At 35.5% G+C, this 12248-nt stretch overlaps 1 protein-coding gene across 6 annotated transcripts in view; it reads left to right on the top strand.

The window, feature by feature from the left end:
• LOC134663064 (neuronal acetylcholine receptor subunit alpha-7) overlaps nt 1-12248 on the top strand; it is a 184784-nt gene that overhangs the window by 14662 nt on the left and 157874 nt on the right. The window lies entirely within an intron of this gene.

The following is a 12248-nucleotide window of genomic DNA, read 5'->3' as shown; positions in this document are numbered from 1 at the left end:
GTCGGCACTCCCGGAATGCAACACGTTGTTTTTTTTTAAATTCGCTTAGTCGCGCCCGGGAATCGAACCTACTTTTTCCACACTGTATAAAAGAACACAAATGCTTTTCTTCTGGTAACTTAAATGTTCTATCTATCTTGGTGATATGTCAATGCAATCAAATAATCTGAAAAAATAATAATAACCCAATTTATGAATTCCGTTCCTTCAGAAAAATGCGAAATGTACGTACAATTTTTAGGGATATCGTACTTTTCCCAGAGACAAATTTAGTTGGCTAAGAGACATTTTCACTGATTTGGGGTCTGGGCTCTAAAAATCTAACATAATATGATAAGGACTTAATCGTTTTAACCTCAAGAGTGAGTTTTCCTAAAGCTTTTTCTAAAAATTATGTCTTTATTAACGTTAGGAGTGCACTGCAGCATGTCAAATGTATGCCAAATTGTCAAGGGAGAGAAAAATAAATTAAGTTTCAATTCCACTTCCACTCATCAGCAAAGTGATATAAGTATATCAGCAGTTTAAAGTTATTTTAGATTACAAAATTAGCGCATCAAAAAAATCAAAGTGCATAGAAAAAAAGTCTCCTGAGTCATAATAAAATTGATGTCTCTTGGGTCACCAGAAAAGTCACCAGGGAGAACGATGACCCAAATCACATTTAAAAGAAAATGTAAATTTTGTGTACTACCTACGAACATTTTTCAAAAAACTATGTTTTTATAACATATTAGACCCAGGATAGATCTAATACCTCTTTTCGTACCCCGGATAAAATGGTCGGCGACTAAAAAAGTAACTGAAACGTTACGTTATTAGGTTCACGATGCCGCGTTGTACCCTTGCCTTCGTTGCGATATGTTTGGTAAGTCAGGAAACTTAAAAAATGAGCCATGATTTTGGGACATATTAACAAATATTTTTTTGAATATATATTAATTTTAGCTGACTTTAATAATTTACCAGTTAAATTAGACGTAAATACCTTTTTAGTTAATCGTTAATATGATATATTAGTAGCAGTAAAACACTTTATTGTACAAAAAGACACATAAAACATGAAAAAACACACGTCCTTCGTATATGGTACAATATATTTTTCACACTTATAAGTAAAAACCAAAACCGATACGCGATTGGGATACGCTCTTTTTGTATGGGATACAAAAAAAAATCTCCAGGGTCACCAAGAAAAATCGACATATTAAAATAATTCAGTTCGTTTTTAAGTTCTAGTCAGATTGACTTTTTGGTTATTTGAGATAAATTACAATAACGCTTAGATTTGAAAAACATGATTTTCTATTTTACTATTTCTATTAATACGGCGAATTTGAACTTTTGTTTGTTGTCGTTGTAAAATGTATTAAAAAATAATGTAGGCACCCTTGACAATTGAAATTCAAAATTATCCAGAAAAAGCGGCCAAGTGCGAGTCGGACTCGTCCATGAAGGGTTCCGTATTTAGGGGATTTATGACGTATTAAAAAAAAACTACTTGATACTAGATCTTGTTCAAACTAATTTTCGGTGGAAGTTTGCATGGTAATGTACATCATATATTTTTTTTAGTTTTATCATTCTCTTATTTTAGAAGTTACAGGGGGGGGGGGGACACACATTTTACCACTTTGGAAGTGTCTCTCGCGCAAACTATTCAGTTTAGAAAAAAATGATGTTAGAAACCTCAATATCATTTTTGAAGACCTATCTATAGATACCCCACACGTATGGGTTTGATGAAAAAAAATTTTTTGAGTTCTAAGTATGGGGAACCCCCAAAAAAAATTTTTTTTTCTATTTTTGTGTGAAAATCTTAATGCGGTTCACAGAATACATCTACTTACCAAGTTTCAACAGTATAGTTCTTATAGTTTCGGAAAAAAGTGGCTGTGACATACGGACGGACAGACGGACAGACGGACAGACAGACAGACAGACATGACGAATCTATAAGGGTTCCGTTTTTTTGCCATTTGGCTACGGAACCCTAAAAATGAGTGTTTCAAAAAGGCACCCTGTATTCCTTACATACCTAAATAATCTCTTATTCAATAAAACATATAATTACTAAACACTGTGATTTATTTCAAATAAATGCAAATCGATCGGATAAAAGATATTAATACCTACCTATACAACAATGAGTACGAGTACAGTCAGCTGCAATAATATGTTACACACCGAAGGCCGTTTTGCGGTAGATCATGTTAGATCTTATTTGTAGAGCCATAAGAGCGTGTCACATATTTTTGCGGCCGTCGAAGAGTAACATATTATTGCAGGTGACTGTACCTATGAAAAATTCGAGGGTTAAAAAGCATTTCAACCAAAGCATTTATAATAATAACGACTATGGACGCCTGCAACCCCAGGGGTATTGTAACCCCATAACAATAAGGTTGAAATTTGCATTTAGTGACCGCAAAGTCAGGTGAGCGTAATCAAGTAAATCTGTTTTCATCATATTTTATCAAAAATAATCTCTTTTCTGTTCTTGTGCTATTTTCTTATTATCAATACTCTTAACTTATATGCTATATACGCTGCTGCTTCTATGCTGTTAACATCTTCCAAAACAACAATAAATATTCAGGTTTATGAATTAATTATTTTATTGTTTGCTATTATGAACAAGTAACAACGCCATCTGTTTAAATTTTTTCCGAATTTAAGTTTCTGGCCGACTGCAGCGACCGCGTATAATGGTAGTTACCTTTTGTAACGTTAGATGGTGCTAAAAGGTCACACAAACTTCACGTGCGGCGCGAAGCGTTTCCATGTGTGCGTGTTAGCGGGGAGGGAAGAACTAGCGGGCGTGGTTTACGAAGCGCCAGACGCGGCTGCAGTAGGCCCTTAAAGTTGTTTTTGGCTGCGGCTTGTGTGTTTTACGACTTGCATTTTAGAGGAGAAACGTTTTCATTTAGCTTGTTTAACTACTAATAACTCTAGTTTGCAATTAACAAAGGGGTTTTAACTAGCACCCTGACATATTGCTGAATTGCTTACTCTTGCAAGTTTAGTTATTAACGCTTTTTTGATATCAAACATGGTTTGAACAGTACGGCCGAAAGTCTCCGTCAATCACGGATTTAGAGTTAATAAACTGGATTGAGTACATTGACCAAAAAGTGTGTCCACATGAGAAGTCAAACTAGAGCCCTGCATCTCGTTCTAATTAGGGTGACCATAAGACATCTGTATGTGGGATATTAGGATAACATGGAATATATCAGTAGGGTGTGTCATTTTCTAAATAAAGTGAAATTTTAAGTGGTCAGGTTTTTTTTTCATTTGTAGTCGGCCTCTTTCGCACTCACTCATGGTATGTTCATAAAGGTAGGCTTCCCTTTTGTCCACTTCAGCTTTTTTAAAGTGTAAGCGTCATTGAAGATCTGTTTAGCAAATATGACGTTTTTTTAAAGTTGGTGCCTTTTTTCTATTGACGGAAATGTGTCCTACCTATAAAGAATCGATGTCATATATCAATTTGACACACCTAACAAAATATTATGTATAAATGAGAGTCTGTAATGTTTAAGGAGTTAAGCACTTTGGTTTTAAATTTTGGCAATTGAAGGGATGTTTACAAAAACAACATACCTGACTACACTGGTTGACACCTGAAACGATTAACAATGTTCTTAAAAAAGTGTCAACCGGTCTAAGCAGTTATGTTGTTTTTGTAAACATACCTTCAATTATTCTACAACAAATCTTAAATTAAACATGCCGAAATAAAGATATAAGGTACCTATTATGTTAAACTTACTTTTACATTACCTACGTTAATAATAAGAATTCTGTGAGACCGATTCAAAACGTGCCGACATCATAGTCACCCTAATGAGTTTGACAATGTTGTCTTGTATTTTTATAGTAAAATGTAATAATTGTGGCTTTCTTGTGAAACAATATTCCACAATTAGCAATTATTTCACTCCAACAACCTTTAACACAACATTTCTTCACAATTTTTAAGAAATTTCGCATTCACGTGTTTTGAAGAAATGTCATCAAGTTGGGGATACCAATTAATATTTAAAGTTACTACAAATTCTACCATACTAACATTTAGTTTTTTTTTGCTGTGTATGCGCTTGGTTTAATCAGTTAATAATATTGGCATCATAATTATTTACAAATTACTTAAAAGATATCAGAACTGTAGTCTGAATATAGCACTAAAATTGTATAAGAAGGTAATTAAATTCAGTAGTTTATTGATATAATTTCTACCACAATGGTATCTTTTTAACATTGGCAACATGTGCGAGTGAGACACAGGGCTCGGGTTTTTCTATCTCAAGTGGACCATTTTCTCTAGTCTGGTACGAACAACTTTCTGTCTCGGTGATAAGGTTCAAATTAGTATGGCAAAAAAAGTGACAACTCGCTCCAGTTTAAAAAATATAACTTCATGCCGTCAATAGAACTTGCTAACTATGTAAACAAACCGCCATATTGAAATTGTCTCTGAATGATGAATTTACTAGTGATGGGCAAGACTCTTACTTACAAATTTACTAATGTCAAATCATATCGAATAATAAAATACCAAAAGTAAAAAACAAGTAGTTACTTATTTTTAATTTGTTTAATCACGATCAGAAGTCAGAAGACAAGTTGGTACTTAAGAATCATGTATTGATGTATTTTACAACCGCGGCGGTAGATACAGAGCGTGAGTTGGGTAGTGTGTAGCGGGTTTATATCACAAACTTTAGTCACAACACTACCCATCATAGACAATTGTAGAATTTAAAAGAAACAAAAACGTCATTCCATGAGGTCCTAATAACCTAACTTATGAAACCATTTTAAACTTTTAATTAAATATCCAAGATACAGCTATATATTTATGTATTTTACGGGACGGACCGTTTCAATAGTGTATATGTGTATGGTTTCAATGGTGTTTGATGAGGTGGTGTGAAAATTCAAAGAGAAACAGTGATAAAACAAAGTTACGTTGTTTGTTTATATAGTTAGTAAGTTCTATTGACGGAGACTTTACTCTCGGGTTTATTCGGATCGATTTTGTGTGGTGATGTAGTTAACTGTAAACTGTGTCAGTTACCTCCACAGACATAACAATAAAATAAAGACTCCGATCACCGCTAACGAGTTCGTTACGCAAGCGGACGCCATGTGCAAACGTAACGTTGGACTACGTTGTTAGTTTTAGAACCCCAGCACTGTGGCTAAGCATTCTAAATGAGGCATACTAATCAAGTGGAGCGCTTGGCTAGTTGCATTAGTATGCAGTGTTATGAATGTTATGATAGAAACGGCATGTGTGTTGAGCACTCATTGCAAAGAGTTTGGATGTAACAAGTGATTTGTTATAGAAAATATAAAGCTTGCGATGAAAAATGTAAGGTAGGGTTAGACGAAATGCATGTAAGGTACTTAAAGACTTACTTGTGTACTGAAGTACTACTCGTACTACAGATATTGTGCCATTTGTGCCCCTAAATTACATGTAAGATATTTGATTTCGGAGTAAAATTAAACAGCGTTTTTAACCTTGGACTTTTTAGTCCAATCGCACACTATGCCAAAACTGTATAAGTACAAGTGCGCTGCTCTTAGAATGTCACAATTTTTATTGCACTAACAAGTAATTCTTCTTTTAAACACCGTTTTCTCGCAACAAATTTCATTAAAGTTACAAAAGTACTGGTGTAGAAACTTAAAAGTCATAAATTTGTTAAATTGGACTTACCAACGGGACAACTTAACACGTTAGAGCTTTAACTTTGCTTTAAACCTCGGCACGCAAAGTGACTGTAGCTTGTGTGGGAGGATTGGCTTACTAAAATTAAATAACAAGACACCGCTTCTTTTTAAAACGAGTGTTCTTTAGTAAAAATTCTAAAAACAAATGAAAAACAAAAGTGCTTGTTATATTCAACAACGCGGAGAAGATAAGGTTCTTTCATAGTGTTTTGTTTAAATTAAAATTGTATCGCCTGGGGCTTTAGTTTAAATTGCATTTGACGTTGAAATGATATTGAAAATATATTGATTTCTTCCACTCGCTCGTTCGCGCTCTACAATATTGCTCTACGTCATTTATCTCTTACGATGTGATGTATACGAAGGAAAAATATGTGGCCAAAATTTTCAAAACAATTTTTAGAACAAAGCTAAAATATAGGTACTAAGTTTGACCTATAACTCATTTTCCGCATGTACTAAATTACTAGCATGACTTTCTTTTACTAGTAATATATTTTTGATATCAATCTGGGCCACCACTTGTCCCTTGGTTTACTGATTAGGTTTGTTTATTTCTTATTTATTCCTCACACACCCGTCGGGCCAACTCGGGGACCTAGAAACTAGTAAGACTTAGTAAATTAGCTTTATTAGTTAGGAGGAGTTCGCGAAACTAGTTTTGCTGCGGTGTACAAACTCTGCTATGTAAGGCAGATTCTGGTTTCGGTGTAAGTTAACTTGTACAAATACTCACACTTAAATTGTTTTGTAATATTTTATGCATTGTTACTACTCGTATATGTTGTATACCAGACATCGAATTCTAGGGGGCAAAATTTGTTGACAGATAGGGAGTTCCTAATCGACAAGTCGATTATGTAAGTAATATTTCAGGGTCGATGATAAATTTTGCACAAAGCATATTTTATGTGATCATTAGGTCAGAAAAAAAATTAAGGAGCTTCAAAAATCAATTTAAAATAAAGAAGAAGGGGCGTTAGTTATTATTTTGTTTCAAACAGAACTTGGTGCGAACACCATTAAGGTTTATTCGGGTAATTCCAGAAATCGGGTAATCCCGAAAATCATTGTAAAATCACTCATATTCCGTTGTAGTAAGAGTCAGCTTTCGGAATTATCCGCCACTTTCGTTCATTCGGAAATACCCGAATACACCTTATCAATGAGAGAAGCATCAATAATTGAGTTTAATGATAAAGGAACTCCCGACCTGTCATTAAAGTTTGCCTAAAATCCGATGTCTGGTTATTACAGACTGCCTCTGTTTATGAATTTCTCATAATAATACATTACGGCAAACACACTACTTTGGCTTTGCATTTTACTTCTTGGAATATTCTCCATAATTCTTCCATTAAGAACGTCAGAACTGCGAAATAACTAACTTGAGCTAAAGAAATGATGTCACTGTGATAATGACTTTATAAAGCGCCGGCATTATGTCCAAACTCAGCACTGACACGTACTCGAAGAGCCCAAACTATCAAATTAATTATCCCTAGTTTCGGACTTGTAACAACCGCTCGTGCACTTTACCAACCTTAATCCAAGGGAACAAGGTGGGTTTTCCTGCGAATTATGTAACCGCTGTAGGGATAATGAGCATGGCGCATTGTTAACAGGTTTCGATTAGAGTTGGTTCATATTTAGGTCAAGTTCGGATGGCGAAGGGTGTGTAAAGTTAGCCACTAAAGGCTGATGAGTTGAAATTATCCTGTGGCTAATGGGTTAGTTCTAAGAAGTTTCCGTAGATGCGACATATGTTGGAGGAGCATGATTTATTAAGTGCCATTACGGTGAACGCCCAAGTCATTTTAAAGTAATCAATTTTAATTAGGTATAGTCAGTGGTATAGTGTTATTATAATGGATGGAAATCTTATAGGTACTATTTCATTTGTTTTACATAAACACAGTGTTCTATTGCTATTCTCTATACAATCACAGAGGATAAAGATTAAAAAAAATCCCTACTATAAATAAAGGGTGGCCCAAAAATACACTGACAAAGTAGGAATATTTTCTTACTTACACGTCTGTTACAAAATGTCATTAAAATTAAAACTGCAATAATTTAACTAAAACAAAACTTAAATGTAAGACCTGAGTGGACGCTCGAGTTGGGCGTGCAGCGGGGCGGCGCGTGCGGCGTGCATGTTAAACAAATGCAAGCGTATAGGAGCGGCCTTAGTGCACGCTACTCAAATTACTTGTGAGCCCGACGCCACGCTGCACGCCCCGCCGAACGCTCCGCTTCGAGCGTCCACTCAGGCCTTACACTTAGTCTTCAGAATATTCTCTTTTGACTTTGATACACAAACTCAAACGTTTGTTAAAATTATCAACAGGTAAATCGTCTGTCACTGGCCATCTTCCAATAACTGGACACAAACTACTTAAACAGTAACAAATATTTGTCAACGTATTTTTGGGCTATCATGTAGGTATAGGTATCATGTAGGCTTAGTCGTTGTATCTGTTAACATAATAATCAATGTATGCTTATTTGCACTTAGATCAGACTTAGATACACAAAACTATCCTTCTCAATCAAACCAAAAACACCATTCCACAAACCTGTCCTAATAAACAAGTTCTATAGTTTATGATAATAGGCCCGTCTAGACATTCCATACGATCGAGAAAATAGATCGCACGGGAACATAAAACGCGTATTGTTTATTTCACTTATTCTTTTGTATAATAATGGGTATTGGATGTCGACATAGCTCGAGGCGAAGGTAGTCTTTCAAATGAATGCCTTGGCTGTTTGTTTTGCTACTAGTACTTATAGAACAGGGGATACGGCGTGCGACAGTGCATGTATTAAAAAACTTCATCTTTAAATAGCTAAAGTAAGTGTCATAAGTAGCTTATTTTCATTACGTAACTGTTATGTAATGTAATTTTTTCTACTCCCGTACTTTTATTTTTCATTTAAAGGGTCGTGCACACACCTTTAAACCCCTATCTTATAGTTGTCAAGACAAGTCTGTAGTCTATTCCCCAAAAAAGTATTTGTGCATACACGCAGTATCTTTTTGGCACTTTTACGATACTTCGTGTAACCACCACCTAAAAAATATTGTATGAAATACATTGTTGCCAACCTAATTTTAATTGTCATCTCTGACAGATGAGTGAACCATAGACATGTTTTTTTTTATTTCATTCATTCTTTTCCCGCCCGTACCCTCCATTTTTGCTACTTCTTGAATGAAAAATATTTGTTAAATTTACAATTTTATTTCAAAGTAAGTGCTTGGTCGTAGAAAAAGTATTGTATGCAAGTTGCAGCAACGTTGTTTAACTGAGTCAAAAAATACTCGTGGCGTCTTTATTAACAATTTTCGGCTTCGCCTCAAATTGTTACTCACGCCGCTCGCTTTTTTGACCTCTCTTAAACAATAAACAACGGTTGCATAAAATACTATTATATGACTGCGTTGCCATGAAAACACCAATTGCGGCTAAATCAAGTAGAAAGAACATGTTACCTACTTATTGGAACGTGTCTTTCTGATGTAATGGTTGTTTGCTCTGTATCTCATTGGCGTTCGCTCATTGCGTGCACGTGGATATTATCGTGTTTTTTTAGGTCGTTTTCTTAGGATACAAGTGCAATGTCATATTTCTAACATCCTTTTTAAACTATAAAAATTGTTGCCATAAATGTTGCATTGTATAGGTACGTATAGTACATATATAAGCGATCAGACCTTCGGTATAATATTTTTAACTTGTGTATACTTCACAACCTTTTATTTCATAAGATGTTATGTACAACATGAAAGCAACCAACCTGCATTGCTAGTAGCGGTGGTTTATTCCCTGATCCCTATAAGACAGGTTTACCTAGTTTAGGGCTCAGGACACTATTCCTAGGCTGTCTAACAATAGAATACTTACTCCTAAAAATGTAATACCCTTCTACTATGTAATAAGCTGCATTTTTGATGCCTAAATAAATCATTTTTCATTTTCAATTAGCTTCCTTCCTTTGTAAGAATAAGGCTACCTTTCCTATGAAGCGGAGATGAGTGGAGATGACAGGAGACATCAACCAATGCTATTGGTTGTAATCTACATACTTATCTTCTCGGCTCCGCTGGATTGTAATGAATACTATTGGTTGATTCCCGCACACCTTTCTCTCATCTCCGCTCAATTCCGATTCAGTGGAAAGGTAGCCTAATGCGCTTCGATATTCATTTAAATTGACTAGTCAAGTAATAAAATCCTATCTCTAGTAAGAGGGTACAAAAAGTTTTCATACTTGTAGCTTTTTGTGACTTGTAATAATAGCTGTAGGTTTTTATGTGATAGTCAGCCAACGAGTAGACGAGAAGTTTGATAGGAAGCGATCACCGTCTCTACTTCTCTCTCTCTGTCTCTCTCTCTCTTGTGTGTGAGCACAATGTACTATTATAAAGCAAAATATATATGTATAACTACGAGTGTAGCTTTACTGAGGATACGTTGAATCCATGTATTGTATTACGTACGTTACGTTACGTTGTATGTTAAACAATAAAAGTCGGCATGTCACGGAAACTACTTGAACTTTACGGTGCTAAATGTACGTGGAACCTTTTTGTTTTATCTCACACAGTTGAGGAGCAAATCGCGCGAGTGTCTTGTTACCGCGCCGAGTGAAATGAACGACTCTCGACTAGTGATGGGGGGGCTTTGTAATATTACTAAACAACTGGTGCGTCAAACTAATTTTTGTACCAAGCTGACGTCTTAAAAATTGTTTAGTATGAGGTAGCACATGAATTTAGTATGAAGTACTGGTGAATTCTCAATATAACATGAGATGATATAACTCCGGTGATGTTAAGTTAGAATCATAGAAGGTAGGATCCTATAGAAGTGATATACGCGTGCCTCCGTGAGGGACAAAACATACGCAATTCGACACTATGATTGGTCGAATTTATTTGTTGCCCACCATAATCCATACTAATTTATGGTGGGGAATAAAAAAAAATGTGAGACTGTAACAAGGACAAAAAATAATAGCGCTTTCGCTGCTACTCCTACTGAAAGATACGTAAGACTATCCCGTTCGGTCATTTCCCCCCCTCCCCTCATGCCTGGTCCAGTTAAAATACTAGGTTCATACCTAGTACTATTATTTATTCTGTGTTCATGGTTAGAATCATCTTTCGGAAGATGTCGCTATGCGCCTCCCTAAGGCGTGTAAAAAGGTAGGAATTGAAAAATTTGCTCTGTAGCTCAGTTCATCAGAGCGATTGGTGAGTTCGAATCTTGCCAAACGCAGACAATTTTCAAATTTTCCTTTAATCAAAATTGCTAACTGGCGAGTGTTGACATAACATATATCCATCTTGTTCATGCGAGAAATATATATATATATATATATATATATATAATATTTACAATAAAAATACAGCATAATTAAAAGCAGAATATATTACCAGTATTGCAAGAGTTTTGTAATACTATATATAACTTTTACTTTATAAAAAACGTAACGTGTTTTTAAGTATGATGCCTATAGCGCGAGCCCATCACTACTCTCACCATCTACGCCGTAGAGCCGTAGCACTGCTACGGGCGTAGACCCTCTACGAGTCGCTCATTCGTTATAGCTCTACCACAAAGCAAGCGCGTAACGTTGGGAGTATTTGGTATTTTCATATCTATGTATACTAAAAATTAAAAATTATAAAGAAAATACTTTGGAATGTTTATAATTATTTTTTTATTTTTTCAGTCGTTGAAGACCATTATAAATCTAATAATTTGAAAATAAAAAAGGTTTAAAAATAATAATAAAAACAGCATACAAGGTATAAATTTATACAACCTGCGCCATAGAAAGCCCGTTTCTTTTGTAAGTTTTAAATGGGTTCAAATTTTGCGTACAAGTATAGACAAAACTGCAAATTCATATTAATGGTCCTTCATTGACGCAGATCGCAGATCGATTTTTATAAAAAAACCCGGCCAAGTGCGAGTCGGACTCGCGCACGGAGGGTTCCGCACCATCAACAAAACAGAGCAAAACAAGCAAAAAAACGGTCACCCATCCAAGTACTGACTCCGCCCGACGTTGCTTAACTTTGGTCAAAAATCACGTTTGTTGTATGGGAGCCCCACTTAAATCTTTATTTTATTCTGTTTTTAGTATTTGTTGTTATAGCGGCAACAGAAATACATCATCTGTGAAAATTTCAACTGTCTAGCTATCACGGTTCGTGAGATACAGCCTGGTGACAGACGGACGGACAGCGGAGTCTTAGTAATAGGGTCCCGTTTTTACCCTTTGGGTACGAAACCCTAAAAAAAGAACACTACTAAAAACCTGTGTCGACTATAAAAGCAGATGTGTTCATAACTCGAGTATATCGCGAGAGTCTACTACAGAGTGCGTCTCTCCACGAGCCATTGAACCAAAGTATAATGCTATTGTCTTCTTCAGTCGAGGGTTTACAAGAGCAGTGTTCGGCGAATCATGGGGGCTGTATTTTT

Source organism: Cydia amplana, chromosome 4 (assembly GCF_948474715.1).
Source record: "Cydia amplana chromosome 4, ilCydAmpl1.1, whole genome shotgun sequence".
NCBI classification, from domain to species: domain Eukaryota; kingdom Metazoa; phylum Arthropoda; class Insecta; order Lepidoptera; family Tortricidae; genus Cydia; species Cydia amplana.
Note: the sequence above shows the minus strand (reverse complement) of the source record. Positions and strands in the feature narration are given on the sequence as shown.